At 43.9% G+C, this 14,353-nt stretch overlaps 1 protein-coding gene across 2 annotated transcripts in view; it reads left to right on the forward strand.

Moving 5' to 3' along the window:
• The first annotated feature begins 691 nt into the window (after positions 1 to 691).
• ST6GAL1 (ST6 beta-galactoside alpha-2,6-sialyltransferase 1) overlaps positions 692 to 14,353 on the forward strand; it is a 143,270-nt gene continuing 129,608 nt past the window's right edge. For both annotated transcript variants that reach the window (XM_038753069.1, XM_038752994.1), the window contains exon 1: positions 692 to 797. The gene's annotated coding sequence lies outside the window, so the exon portion shown is untranslated. The remainder of the gene's footprint in view (positions 798 to 14,353) is intronic.

Genomic DNA, 14,353 nt, shown 5'->3' on the forward strand with positions numbered 1-14,353 from the left:
CCCCACAGAATTCCAGCTCCTTGAAGGCAGGGATCATCATCATCATCAATCGTATTTATTGAGCACTTACTGTGTGCAGAGCACTGTACTAAGCGCTTGGGAAGTACAAGTTGGCAACATATAGAGACAGTCCCTACCCAACAGTGGGCTCACAGTCTAAAAGACTGTGAGATCTAAAAGGGATCACATCTAAAATCTATTGAAATGTACTCTCCTGAGTCCTTAGTCCAATGCTCAGTAAATTCTTTCAGTTAATAATAATAATGACAATGATGATATCTGTTAAGCACTTACTATGCAACAGGCACTGTTCTAAGCACTGGGATAGATACAAGGTAATTGGGGTGGACACAGAGTCATCTAATAATATGGGAAATCTAGAGTTGTGAGTATGAAGCTCACTGTGGGCAGGAAATGTGTCTTTATTGTTATATTGTACTCTCCCAAGTTCTTAGTACAGTGCTTTGCACACAGTAAGCCCTCAATAACTGCAATTAAATATAATCCTAACTGCTGTGTAGCACAGCAGTCCTACCCATAGTTAGGGTAATAACGTGGTGCAATTTCCTGTTTTTATGGGTATCATATACCCAGCTAAGGGAATTGTCACGGGAGTTATTGCTGACACTTATTTCTCAGGAAAATATCTCAGAAGCCCTCAGCCTCTAAAGGATCTCTTCTTTTTCTTCAGTGAGAAGCTGCAGAGCCGGCCTGAGGTGTGATCAAAGTGGGACAGAAATAAAAATGGCAAGGAGAGGCTGAGATCAGTTTATTCATCGGCACAGATCAGCTTCAAGGTAAGCCAGAGTTGTAGAGTTGTATCATTTTGGGAAAGGGAAGGAAATGTGCACCGTATTTGGGACAATGAATCTAACACCCTGGTTTCTACTAGAAAGAACACCTTTTGGGTTGGGTGGATGGACATTTGCCAATTGCTCATTGAAGTTAACACTAAATATGCACCTTAAGGGAAACTGAAGTCCATTGTTTCCGATTCATTCAAACCCTTTCATTAAATTCATCCGTCTTGTAGTTTGCAGAGGCCATCTGATGCCCAAAGAACCTTTTCAGCTCTCTTTTTAAGCCTTTTGAAATCTCTTGACAGGAAGCTGCCTTTTCCCAACTCTCTGTGAAACTTTAAACTCCCTAGGTATTGAAAGCAGCCTCAGACATAGAATGCACAGGACTCAGGTGTGCTCTGAACTTCATGAGAAGAGCTTTCCTGCTAAGGCAGTGCTGACCTCTGTTGTGAATACTGAGGCAATGAGATGCAAATGACAAAGCCCTACTGAGAGCTCACCTCCTCCAGGAGGCCTTCCCAGACTGAGCCCCCTTTTTCCTCTCCTCCTCCCCATCCTATCTCCTTCCCCTCCCCATAGCACTTGTATATATATTTGTATAGATTTATTACTCTATTTTACTTGTACATATTTACTATTCTATTTATTTTGTTAGTGTTGTACATATAGCTTTAATTCTACTTGTTCTGATGATTTTGACACCTGTCTACCTGTTTTGTTTTGTTGTCGGTCTTCCCCTTCTAGATTGTGAGCCCATTATTGGGTAGGGACCGTCTCTATATGTTGCTGACTTGTACTTCCCAAGCGCTTAGTACAGTGCTCTGCACACAGTAAGGGCTCAATAAATACCATTGAATGAATGAGTCCATTGTTGTGTAGGGATTGTCTCCATTTGTGGTCAAACTGTACTTTCCAAGCGCTTAGTATGGTGCTCTGCACACAGTAAGCACTCAATAAATGCGATTGAATAAGTGAATGTGTTGCCTGAGGCAAACGTTGTAACAGAATGACATCATATGCCACAATTTCTTGGAAATCTACTCTACTCTGTTGATAGTAATAATAATAATTATGGTATTTGTTAAGCGCTTACTATGTGCCAAGCACTGATCTAAGCGCTAGGGTAGATACAATGCCATTAGTTTGTCCCGCGTCGGGCTCACAGTCTTAATCCCCATTTTACACACGAGGTAACTGAGGCACAGAGAAGTTAAGTGGCTTGCCCAAGGTCACAGAGCAGGCAAGTGGCAGAGCCAGGATTAGAACGCACATTCTCTAAATCTCAAGCCTGTGCTCTTTCCACCAAGCCACACTGCTTCCTTCCCTGTTCAAACCTAGAGTATTTACCTGGGGCCTGGGGATGAGAGGGTGGTGGTTCCCCGATGATTTCACTAGGTCCAGAGCAGGGGTCGGAAACCAGTGGTGTTTGAGCTAAGGTCTCGAGTTGGGTACCCCATCTCAGAAGCCATCACCCCATGGACTTGGCACCCTGAGGCTGACCAATTACAAGTATAATAACAATAATAATTAGCTCCATACTTCCGGTGTTTTGGGCACTGAGGAGCTGGTCCAGCCCACCCCTTTGAGTTGGAAAGGGGATGGGGGATTTATGATGGTGGCTCTTCTGTTGCCCACTGTTGGAATAGTAATAATAATAATTATCATGGGAGTCAGTGATCATGGGTTCTAATCCCGAGTTCGCCACTTGTCAGCTGTGTGACTTTGGGCAAGTCACTTAAGTTCTCTATGCCTCAATTACCTCATCTGTAAAATGGGGATTAAGTCTGTGAGCCCTAAATGGGACAACCTGATTACCTTGAATCCCCCCAGTGCTTAGAACAGTGGTTTGCACATAGTAAGCACTTAACAAATACCGTCATTATTATTATTAGTTAAATGCTTACTATGTGCTTAGCACTGTTCTAATGGCTGGGATAGATACAAGTTAATCATATTGGACACAGTCCCTGTCCCACATGGAGCTCACGCTCTGGGAGTCAGAGGTCATGGGTTCTAATCCCAGCTCTGCCACTTGTCAGCTGTGTGACTTTGGGCAAGTCACTTAACTTCTCTGTGCCTCAGTTACCTCATCTGTAAAATGGGGATTAAGACTGTGAGCCCCATGTGGGACAACCTGATTACCTTGTATCTACCCCAGTGTTTAGAACAGTGCTTGGCACAAAGTAAGCACTTAAAAAGTGTCATCATTACTATTAATCCCCCTTCTACAGATGAGGGAACTGAGGCCCAGACAAGTTAAGTGACTTGCCCATGGTCACACAGCAGACAGGTGGCAGAGCCAGATTTAAAACCTAGGTCCTTCTGATTCCCGGGCCCATGCTGAATCCACTAAGCCACATTGCCCTGGCCCATCTGCCTTGTGATGGGAAATAGGATGTTAGATTGAGTGTGGGGCTCAGTGGGCTGGCCCAGGCTCCGTATCTCTGGCCCCAAGTTGAGCTTAAAGCCATCCTTTCATTAATTCAATGGTATTTATTGAGTGTTTACTGTGTGCAAAGCACTATACTAAGCACTTGGGAGAGTACAGTGCAACCACAAACAGACACATTCCTTGACCACAATGAGCTTACAATCTACAGGTGGGGAGACAGACATCAATACAAATAAATTACAGATACATACATTAGCACTGTGGGTCTGCCAGCGGGACAGAAGCAAGGGAGCAAGTCAGGGCAATGCAGAAGGGAGTAGGAGGAGAGGAAAGGGGGTGCTTAGTCTGGGAAGTCCCCTTGGAGATGTGCCATCAATAAGGCTTTGATTCCTATTCATGATGCCAAGATAGGCCCTCCAGACAAACTACAATATCTATCATCTCTAATGAAAAGACCAGAGCTCCCTCTGAATATCCCATTTGCACTGCAGAGAGATATTTTTTTTTAAATAAAGATAGCTCTCTTGCAGATCAGCAGGAACTGAGGAACTACTGCCCTCAAGTAGCTGCATTCAACATAAAATAGAAAAATCAAGAGGTTGCTCATTTCTTTAAGCAACTCTAATTTCGGGTCCGGTGGAAGGTGAGGTGTTCTCATTCCAAATCCCATTTGTCTTGTGTGGAGTGTTATTTGTTTGTTGATCATAGTTAGGTTTCTGTGTGGGAATGCTTTGCTCAGCCTGAGTTAAAAGAAATTAGGGAATCTGTACTTCACTTGATTAAGCAATTGTCCAATCCACCTGGGTTGAATTTCTGTCAGAGTTCAGCATTAAGAGACTGTTGTTGCTTTGGGAAATGTTTGATGCATGCTTTTTAGCCTGCCGGCATATTTACCAGTATTGGAGAGGAGAGATGATCTTCATCCCTGCTGTTTACAAGATGCAATGAGCAGTTGCAGAAAGAAAATATTTCCTTGTGAGCAAACGTTTGGTTTTGGGATTTGTATGCAGCCCCGGGATTTAGAAAGGGAAACAAGGTGTCTTGCTTTGCATCGTCTGCTTTGTGTTGTTTCTCTAGTTCCACCAAAAGATCCAGGGGTTGGGACCTGCTGATGCCAGCCAGCAGGACTCATCAATGACTAATGACCCAGATGGGGGCTTTACATTTCCCTTTCTGGAGAAGGAACTGTCTGGAAGTGGGGGAACTCTGCACCACCCACTCTTTTTTTTTTTAAATGGTATTTCTTAATCACTTACTATGTGCCAGGCACTATACAAGATAATCATGTCAGAGCCGGTCCATGTTCATGTGGGGCTCATAGTCTTAATCCTCATTTCATAGATGAGGTAACTGAGGCAGAGAGAAGTGAAGTGATTTACCCAAGGTCACACAGCAGACAAGCGGCAGAGCTGGCATTAGAACCCAGGTCCTCCAACTCCCAGGTCCGTGGTCTTTCTGATAGGCCACAATTGCTTCCCACTTTTTCTTGAAAGCCACTGGGGAAGAGCCTAGGACCGGACGCTCCCACAGGAAAGAGCAATGCTTGGGGTCACTTCATTCTCGAACTAGAGAGCACCACCACCAACTTTCCAAGGACACCAAGGGTGGGGCTGGAGCTACTGCATTTTAGCCTGTAGCACTCAGGAGAATTGGAGAAGGATAATGGCAGGACTTTGGTATTTGAGGGAGATAAATACCTGCTGGTGATACCAGTGACTTCAAGTCTCTGGGGAGAGGGAGCCGAAGGGACTAGTTGGAGTTCATCCACTAGAAGCCACCGGGCACACGATGAGGGTGTTGACAAAGCCTCATGGTCTATGCCTTCAAATGGTGAAATTCTAAGGGCCGGTAACTTCCATGTGCCAGAACGTGACAAGCCAGGCCATAACATTTAAGCAGGCCAAGTCTGGCCTCTGCTCCATCACTAGCAATCAATCAGTCAATCACTAGCATTTATTGAGATAGTATTTGCAGGGCACTGCACTAAGTGCTTTGGAGAGTACAATGCAACACAGCTGGTAGACAGTTTCTCTGCCCACAACAAACTTTAGAGTTTAGAGGGAGAGACAGGCATTAATATGCATAATTTATAGTATAAATGTAATATAGTGTAGAACAGTGCTTGGCACATAGTAAGTGCTTAACAAATACCAACATTATTATGTATTTTAATATAATTACCAATCCTTAGTTTCCTCACTACAGTCTTCTGTGTTTCTACTCCCGAAATGCCCTACATGTCCCTCTTTTTTAAATTTTATTTGTTAAGTGCTTACTGTGTGCTAGGCACTGTACTAAGTACTGGGATAGATACAAGGTAACCAGGTTGGATGCAGTCCATGTCCCACATGGGGCTCACAATCTTAATCCCCATTTTAAAGATGAGATAACTGAGGCACAGAGAAGTTAAGTGACTTGTCCAAGGTCATATAGGAGACAAGCGGTGGAGCCAGGATTAGAACCCAGGTCCTTCTGAGTCCTAGGCCCATGCTGTAACAACTAGACAACACCATTCTCATCAGGTAACAGAGACGCTGGTTCTTTAATGATTTGCTCAACCTGATGGCCAGCCTTCATTGTGCAGCTCTTACTTACGTAGTGCAGCATGTAAGGCAATCTCTCTTCCTTAGCCTCCTTCCTTTAGTACAGACCAGGTAATTAGGGGATCTGGGTGCTAATTCTGGCTCTGCCACTTACCTGCTTTGGGACCTGGGGCAAGTCATTAAATTCTCTGTGCCTCAGTTCCTCATCTGCAAAAAGGGGAATCAGTATCCGTTCTCCCTCCTACTTACTCTGTGAGCCTTACGTGGGACCTGATTATCCGGTATCTATTCCAACACTTAGTACAGTACTTGGCATATAGTAAGCACTTAATATATAATGTATTACCAGCATGATTATAATTGTTGTTGTTGTTATTATTATTAGAATATGAGCCGTGTGTAGACAGGGACTGTATCTTACCTGATTCCCTTATAGTTACTCCAGCACTTGGCATTGCTGGAATTTGAATTCAGCCTATGCTCTTTCCACTAGACCACACTGCTTCTCCCTCCTTCCTGCCCTGTTTCTTATGCAGCATCAGCTTAGTAACGAACAGCTGAACCTGGAGTGCAACCAGGAGCTGCTCAAATCACTCACGGATAAGGCTGGTGCATGACAAACAGCTAAAATAGTTCACTCACATATCTGATTTTTTTTTTTTTGCACATTAATGTACAGTCCTTCAGCGGTACCCTTCTGCTACAGTTTGGCAAATAGAGACATGTTCTGAATGTTTATGCTATTAAACAACTTGATACTGGAGAAGTAAGTGTATGTGCAGAATTCTCAAATATTACTGGTGTGGTAACATGACACCAGCAATTCCCTAGAAACTGCCCCTTCCCCATGGGCAGGTGATAACTGATTCACTTCTGGGCAATCCCCTGATCTGTTAATTCTTTGGAACTGGCTTGTGTTCCTGCTTTTGAAATGTGACTGGAAAATTCTTTCGGTTTAGGCTACTTTCCTCAGAGATTAAAGGCTATGTACACATCCTGCTGTACATAAACTCTACTCCCTTTGTTCTCATATTTGACTTGGTGTCCCTGATGGTCATCCTGCTCTTTGGAATTCCCTTTTAAAAATAAATACAGGAATTAAATTTAACCCTGCGATGCCTGGAATTTGCTATTACATCTAGTTTCTTAGCCTTTGCCTCTTTGTGAAGGAATGTTCAACACTGAGTCAGACCTCATCTCCAGTCTTCCCTCCCATGTTACAACAGTTTAGCCCTATCGTTAACAGCAAGTCATTCAGCCTTGCCTCTCCTTCTAACTCATTGTATCTGCACAACTATTTCACCTACAAAATCTACCACATTCATCTGTGAGCTGCAAATTATGAATGGTGTTACTGAAAGGAGCTGTAGATTGTCACCCGAGTCTGAGTAATCACATGAACACACATATTCAAAACTCCGTCACTTGCTTAGTAGGATTAGAAATATGATATTACAGAAGTTCTGTAAACGAGGCAAAAGCAAGAAAAGCTGCCACTGAAAAAATGAAGAGAATTTAGCTACCTAAGCAACTTGAGAGTCATGAGTGAAGGCTTAGTAAATACCCAATTCAATTCCAGCCCTACTGTAATGGACATTTTCAAGGGCTTTAAGGCACTTTCAAAAATGATTCCCTTTACTTTTTCAGCCCAGCAGAAAAATAAAGGAGATTGATACCTTTTGGAGGTTTACCATTTGATGGCCTATTTTCTTTGTGAAGCTTTGGACTCCTGGGGAGAAATTGTTGGATGTATTTGGTGATGACTGACTTCTAGACATCTAGTAGTCCTCCATTATTGAAGAGAAAAGTCTTTGGCTTGTATTAAAGACCAAAGTGTCTCTTCAAGAGTACACACATTGAAAGACTGTTCTTTGGCATGAGGCTGCAGCTGTTGCATCTGCAGCATTTGGCATCATTTCAATTCTCCTTCTTAAACTCTGGGGTTTATCCCATTCATGACCATTGCCAACCAAGTAGATCTGCCTGCGGCTGTTAACCAGCAGTTCAGAACAAGGCATTATTGTTTGAGATTGTGCCTCACCCTGTCTTTAAAATGTGTCTTCCTTTTTTTACCTCACTTGTGTTCAATGTCTGAGCCCTTTATCATCCATTGTCCACCCCTATCTACATTCAGTGTTTCAGGTCAGTCAGTTGTATTGATTGAGTGCTTACCGTGTGCAGAGCACTGCACTAAGCTCTTGGGAAAGTACAAGGTAACAATAAAGGTCCAAATATTACAGTATAACAATACAACATACAATATATAGTATATAGAATATAATTGTATACACAATAAATGCAATATAATAATAATAATAATAATGATGGCATTTATTAAGCGCTTACTATGTGCAAAGCGCTGTTCTAAGCACTGGGGAGGTTACAAGGTGGTCAGGTTGTCCCACAGGGGGCTCACAATCTTAATCCCCATTTTACAGATGAGGTAACTGAGGCACAGAGAAGTTAAGTGACTTGCCCAAAGTCACACAGCTGACAATCAGCAGAGCTGGGATTTGAACCCATGACCTCTGACTCCAAAGCCCGTGCTTTATATCCACAATATAACAATACAGTACTTAGGTCCTAATTCAATCAATGGATGAATGGTATTTAGTGAGCACGTACTGTGTACAGAACACTGTTCTAAGGACTTGGGAAAGTACAACACTTTGAGTGAGTGAGTAATCCCATCTTACCCATCGTACCACCTGATGATAAATATGATTCGAAGGTAATGCTGATGAAACTGCACAAGAAGCTAAAGTTGAGGTCAAGTTAAGATCATGAGGCATACTATTCCCGTTGTTCTCCCCCAAGTGTTTAGTACAATGCCCTGCACATAATGGGTGCCAAATAAATGCTATCGATTGATGGGCCTGACATCCTTAGTTGTGCTTCAGTTTCCACCCCCCCAGCCCCCCTACAATGGTATTTAAGTGTCTTACTGTGTGCCAGGCACTCTTCTAAACTTTATGGTAGAGATAAGTTAATCATGTTGGACACAGTCCATGTCCCACATGGAATTCACTAGCTTAATCCCCATATTACCGATAAGGTAACTGAGGCTCAGAAAAGTGAAGCAACTTGCCCAAAGTCACACAGCAGACAAGTGGCAGAGCCAGGGTTAGAACCTAGGTGCTTCTGACCCAAGCCTATGCTCTATCCACTGGGCCACGTTGCTTCTCAGTTTGATCTGGAACAAGCCGCCACATTCCCTGCCAATTTCCCAGAGGACGTGTGGCATGCTGCTGCTTTAGATTTTCTCTCACCTTTTTTTTTTCTGATTGTTTGTCAAAATGGGGAAGCAAATTGGGCACAGTCACCCCAAAATCAAATCCTGTGTCCAAGTGAACCAGGACTTCCCCATCGTCAGCCTGAACTGGACCAGGCATATGAGGAAATGAAAGTTTGCAATATATCACTCCTTATCAGTCAGCAAAATTTTTTTATTTTTCTACTGAGTCAGCTGTTCTTCATCTAAATCCCTTCATGGAAAGCAGAGCAAAGAGTGTAGGCAAGGAGCAATGCTTTGTCCATGGTTTAATCCTATGCTTCTTATACAGTTGCCTCTTAACCCTGATGCTGTCCGTCTCCCCTCCCTCCACCCACTCTCCATAACCACAAATGAAATAAGGTCATGATTTCCTTATTGTTGAGGAGACCAGTGAAATAATTTCCCCTTTATTTGGTCTGACAGAGAAGTGGCTAATGAAAGGCAGGCAGGCAGGTGATGGTGTGATTATGTGGGAGGAAAGAGGGCTCCAGAGGAATAGCAGAGAGTTGGAATGATTGGTGAGAGCAAGGCAGAGCTTTGGTTTGAGGAGTTAAATGTTCGGAACAGCTGATGGGGATGATGGGCATAGGTGTCAATAAGGGAGGAGAAATAGTTTTGCCTGGCAGAGGAGTGGGCAGAGTTAAGGCAGGAAAGGATAAATTTAAAGTGAACAAGGTTGGCTTTGTGTTTAGACTTTCGCCAGCAGCGTTCAGCAGCTCGAGCATAAGAGCGAAGGAGGTGGACGGTGGCAGTGATCCAAGGCTGTGGGTTAGTGGTGCAAGAGTGATGAAGGGACAGGGGAGTGAGCGAGTTGTGTTGAATAGAAAGGGTGGAGTGGGGGAGTGACCGAGTTGTGTTGAGTAGAAAGGGTGGAGTTGAGAGCAGTAATCTGGTCACCAAGATTGGGTAGAGAGGATAGGGAGACGAGGTGGGGTGTGATGCATGAGAAAGGTGGATGGGGTTGAGAAAGTGGAGGTCTCTGTCGGGTAGTAATATAATAATAATAATGATGGTATTTGTTAAGTGCTTACTATGTGCAAAGCACTGTTCTAAGTGCTGGGGAGGATAGAAGGTGATCAGGTTGTCCCACGGGGTGCTCACAGTCTTAATCCCCATTTTACAGATGAGGTAACTGAGGCACAGAAAAGTTAAGCGACTTGCCCAAAGTCACACAGCAGACAATTGGCAGAGCCGGGATTTGAACCCATGATCTCTTGGGGTTCTTGGTCCCCTTCTGTTCTCTATCTACACTCACTCCCTTGATAAACTCATTCACTCCCACAGCTTCAACTATCCTCTCTATGCTGATGACACCCAAATCTACATCTGTGCCCCTGCTCTCTCCCCCTCCTTCCAGGCTCGTATCTCCTCCTGCCTTCAGGACATCTCCATCTGGATGTCTGCCCACCATCTACAACTCAGTATGTCCAAGACTGAACTCCTTATCTTCCCTCCCAAACCCTGCCCTCTCTGTTTGATCCTCGACTCTGTTCTCTCATTCACCCCACACATCCAATACGTCACCAAAACCTACTAGTCTCACCTCCGCAACATCGCCAAGATCTGCCCTTTCCTCCCCATCCAAACTGCTACTTTGCTGGTTCAATCTCTCATCCTATCCTGACTGGATTACTGCATCAGCCTCCTCTCTGATCTCCCATCCTCCTGTCTCTCCCCGCTTCAGTCTATACTTCACTCTGCTGCCTGGATTATCTTTGTACAGAAACGGTCTAGCATGGCTCAGTGGAAAGAGCATTGGCTTTGGAGTCAGAGGTCATGGGTTCAAATCCCAGCTCCGCCAACTCTCAGCTGTATGACTTTGAGCAAGTCACTTAACTTCTCTGTGCCTCAGTTAGCTTATCTGTAAAATGGAGATAAAAACTGTGAGCCCCCCATGGGATGACCTCATCACCTTGTAACCTCCCCAGCACTTAGAAAAGTGCTTTGCACATTGTAAGTGCTTAACAAATACCATTATTATTGTTATTGTTATTATTATTATTTTGTCACTCCCCTCCTCAAAAATCTCTATTGGCTGCCTGTCAACCTACGCATCAAGTAAAAACTCCTCACTCTCGGCTTCAAGGCTGTCCATCACCTCGTCCCCTCCTACCTCACCTCCCTCCTCTCCTTCTCCAGCCCAGCCCTCACCCTCTGCTCCTCTGCCACTAACCTTCTCACTGTGCCTCGTTCTCCCCTGTCCCGCCGTTGACCCCCGGCCCACGTCCTTCCCCTGGCCTGGAATGCCCTCCCCCCACACATCTGCCAAGCTACATCTCTTTCTCCTTTCAAAGCCCTACTGAGAACTCACCTCCTCCAGGAGGCCTTCCCAGACTGAGCCCCCTTTTTCCTCTCCTCCTCCCCATCCCCCCCACCCTACTTCATTCCCCTCCCCACAGCACTTTTATATAATTGTACAGATTTATTACTCTATTTTACTTGTATATATTTACTATTCTATTTATTTTGTTAATGATGTGCATATAGCTTTAATTCTATTTGTTCTGACGATTTTGACACCTGTCTACATGTTTTGTTTTGTTGTCTGTCTCTCCCTTCTAGACTGTGAGCCCGTTGTTGGGTAGGGACCGTCTCTATATATTGCCGACTTTGTACTTCCCAAGTGCTTAGTGCAGTGCTCTGCACACAGTAAGTGCTCAATAAATATGGTTGAATGAATGAATGAATGAATTGTGTCCGCGAGTGACTCCACAGTTCCCCCTCTCAGCTCTATATCATTCGATCAATTAGCCACTGGTATTTATTGAACACTTATTGAGTGCCGGGCACTGTACTAAGTACTTTACAGAATTTGTAGACATGTTCCCTGCCCACAAGGTACTTACATTTTAGATAGGGAGATAGACATTAAAATAAATTACTGATATGTACGTAAGTGCTAGGGTTCTGAGGTGGGTTGAATATCGGGTACTATTCCCCCCCACTAGACTGTAAGACCGTTGCTGGGTAGGGACCATCTCTATATGTTGCCAACTTGTACTTCCCAAGTGCTTAGTACAGTTCTTTGCCCACAGTAAATGCTCAATAAATATGATTGAATGAATGAATCGAGTGCTTAAAAGGAACATATCCAAGTGCATTGGTGAGGCAAAATGGAGAGTGAGTGGGGAAAATGGAGGCTTTGTGGGAAAGGGTTCCTAGAAATGTGATTTTAGTGAGGTTTTGAAGGTGGGGAGAGTGGCAATCAGTCACATATTAAGTGGGAGGGAGTTGGAATCCACCTTACCCAACTCTGTAGTGAGAGAAATGTTTGAGGAAACATTACTGTAAACTAGGCCACCTGATTTGTTTATTCATACATGAAAGTTTTGTTTAAACTTTGCTGTATTGTACTCTCCTAAGGGCTTAGTATAGTGCTCTGCACATAGTAAGCGCTCAATAAATGCGATTGAATAAATGAATGAGTGAATGAAGAACCAATGGTGGACACACATGTCCACGCTCGGTACTACGTTATCTAGACCGAAAGAATGCCACACTCACTCATTCATTCATTCAGTTGTATTTATTGAGTGCTTACTGTGTGCAGAACACTGTACTAAGCGCTTAGGAAGTATAAGTTGGCAACATATAGAGACGGTCCCTACCCAACAGTGGGCTCACAGTCTAGAAGGCCTTAATTGTCAGAATGTTTCAGGTCTTCCCCAAACCAGACTCCCTGAAATATTCCCACAATTGAGACCAAATCATAGGATCCTAGGCAAAGTGATTTCATGATCGCGTAGTATCTAGCCACAAAGAAACAAGGAAAGCGTCTGGAAAACAGGGTGCCCTGCTTTGAGTAAAGCTAAAGAGAAACAACATTAATAATAATACTACTAATAATAATTATGGTTCTTATTAAGCACTTACTATGTCCCAAGTGCTGTTCTAAGTGCTGGGGTAGATACAAGTTAATCAGGTTAGACGTCCTTCTGCGTCTTAAGCGGTTAGTACGGTGCTCTGCACACAGTAAGTGCTCAATAAATATGATTGAATGAATGACATAGTCCATGTCCCACATGGGACTCACAGTCTTATCCCTATTTTACAGGTGAGATAACCGAGGCACAGAGAAGTTAAGTGACTTGCCCAAGGTCACAAAACATACATGTGACAGAGGTGGGATTAGAGCCCAGGTCCTTTCGACAACCAGGCCCTTGCTCTATCCATACTGCTCTATTTTGTTAGAAGGGTGCCAAAATCCTTATATAGTGACCCTCCAAAAAGCCAGTATTTCAAATGCCTTCCTCGAGCAGATATTTTCTCAAAGCTTGTGGGTCTTGGTGGGGTTCCAACATGGTAAAGTCAAGTGGAAAAACAGGATAAGACATCCTGTCATGTGATTTCCTCCAAAGCAGTGGAAAACTGATACCAGAGAACATGTTGAAAAGATAATTCCAAAGATTGAAGATGGAGTCTGGTGCTTAAGGTCTCAGTGGGTGAACTGGCTCAAGTGATTCTAGAGCAGGAGGAGTGGAAAACAAGCATTTGGCTGCAGCTTGGGTACTGGTGCCCTTGCCTGAGATGGCAAACCCAATTCTCGTTCAGAGAACTCTCCCATAGTTCGACACTTCATCATCATCATCATCATCAATTGTATTTGAGTGCTTACTGTGTGCAGAGCACTGTACTAAGCGCTTGGGAAGTACAAGTTGGCAACACATAGAGACGGTCCCTACCCAACAGTGGGCTCGCAGTCTAAAAGGGGGAGACAGAGAACAAAACCAAATGTACTAACAAAATAAAATAGAATAGATATGTACAAGTAAAATAAATAAATAAATAAATAAATAGAGTAATAAATATGTACAAACATATACATATATACAGGTGGTGTGGGGAAGGGAAGGAGGTAAGATGGGGGATGGAGAGGGGGACAAGGGGGAGAGGAAGGAGGGGGCTCAGTCTGAGAAGGCCTCCTGGAGGAGGTGAGCTCTCAGTAGGGCCTTGAAGGGAGGAAGAGAGCTAACTGGGTGGATGGGCAGAGGTAGGACACTTCTATCCCTAAGACTCCTGACCACTCTCCTATGTCTTTCCACCTTTGTGGAGGCATCTGACACATTCCTAGAGGTCTGGGGCAGATCTATCGTGTGTCTGTTACCTTAGTAGACCTAGTGGAGACACAGCCCATGCTGAGCTAAGAATGCACTTTTTATTTTATTTTTTTTTTATGGTATTTAAGCACTTACTATGTGCCAGGCACTGTGCTAAGCACTGGGGTAGATACAAACCAGTCACGATGGGCACAGTCCATGTCCCACATGGGGCTCACAGTCTTAATTCCTGTTTTACATATAAGGTAACTGAGGCACAGAGAAGTGAAGTGACTTGCCCAAGGTCT

Source organism: Tachyglossus aculeatus, chromosome 1 (genome assembly GCF_015852505.1).
Source record: "Tachyglossus aculeatus isolate mTacAcu1 chromosome 1, mTacAcu1.pri, whole genome shotgun sequence".
NCBI classification, from domain to species: Eukaryota; Metazoa; Chordata; class Mammalia; order Monotremata; family Tachyglossidae; genus Tachyglossus; species Tachyglossus aculeatus.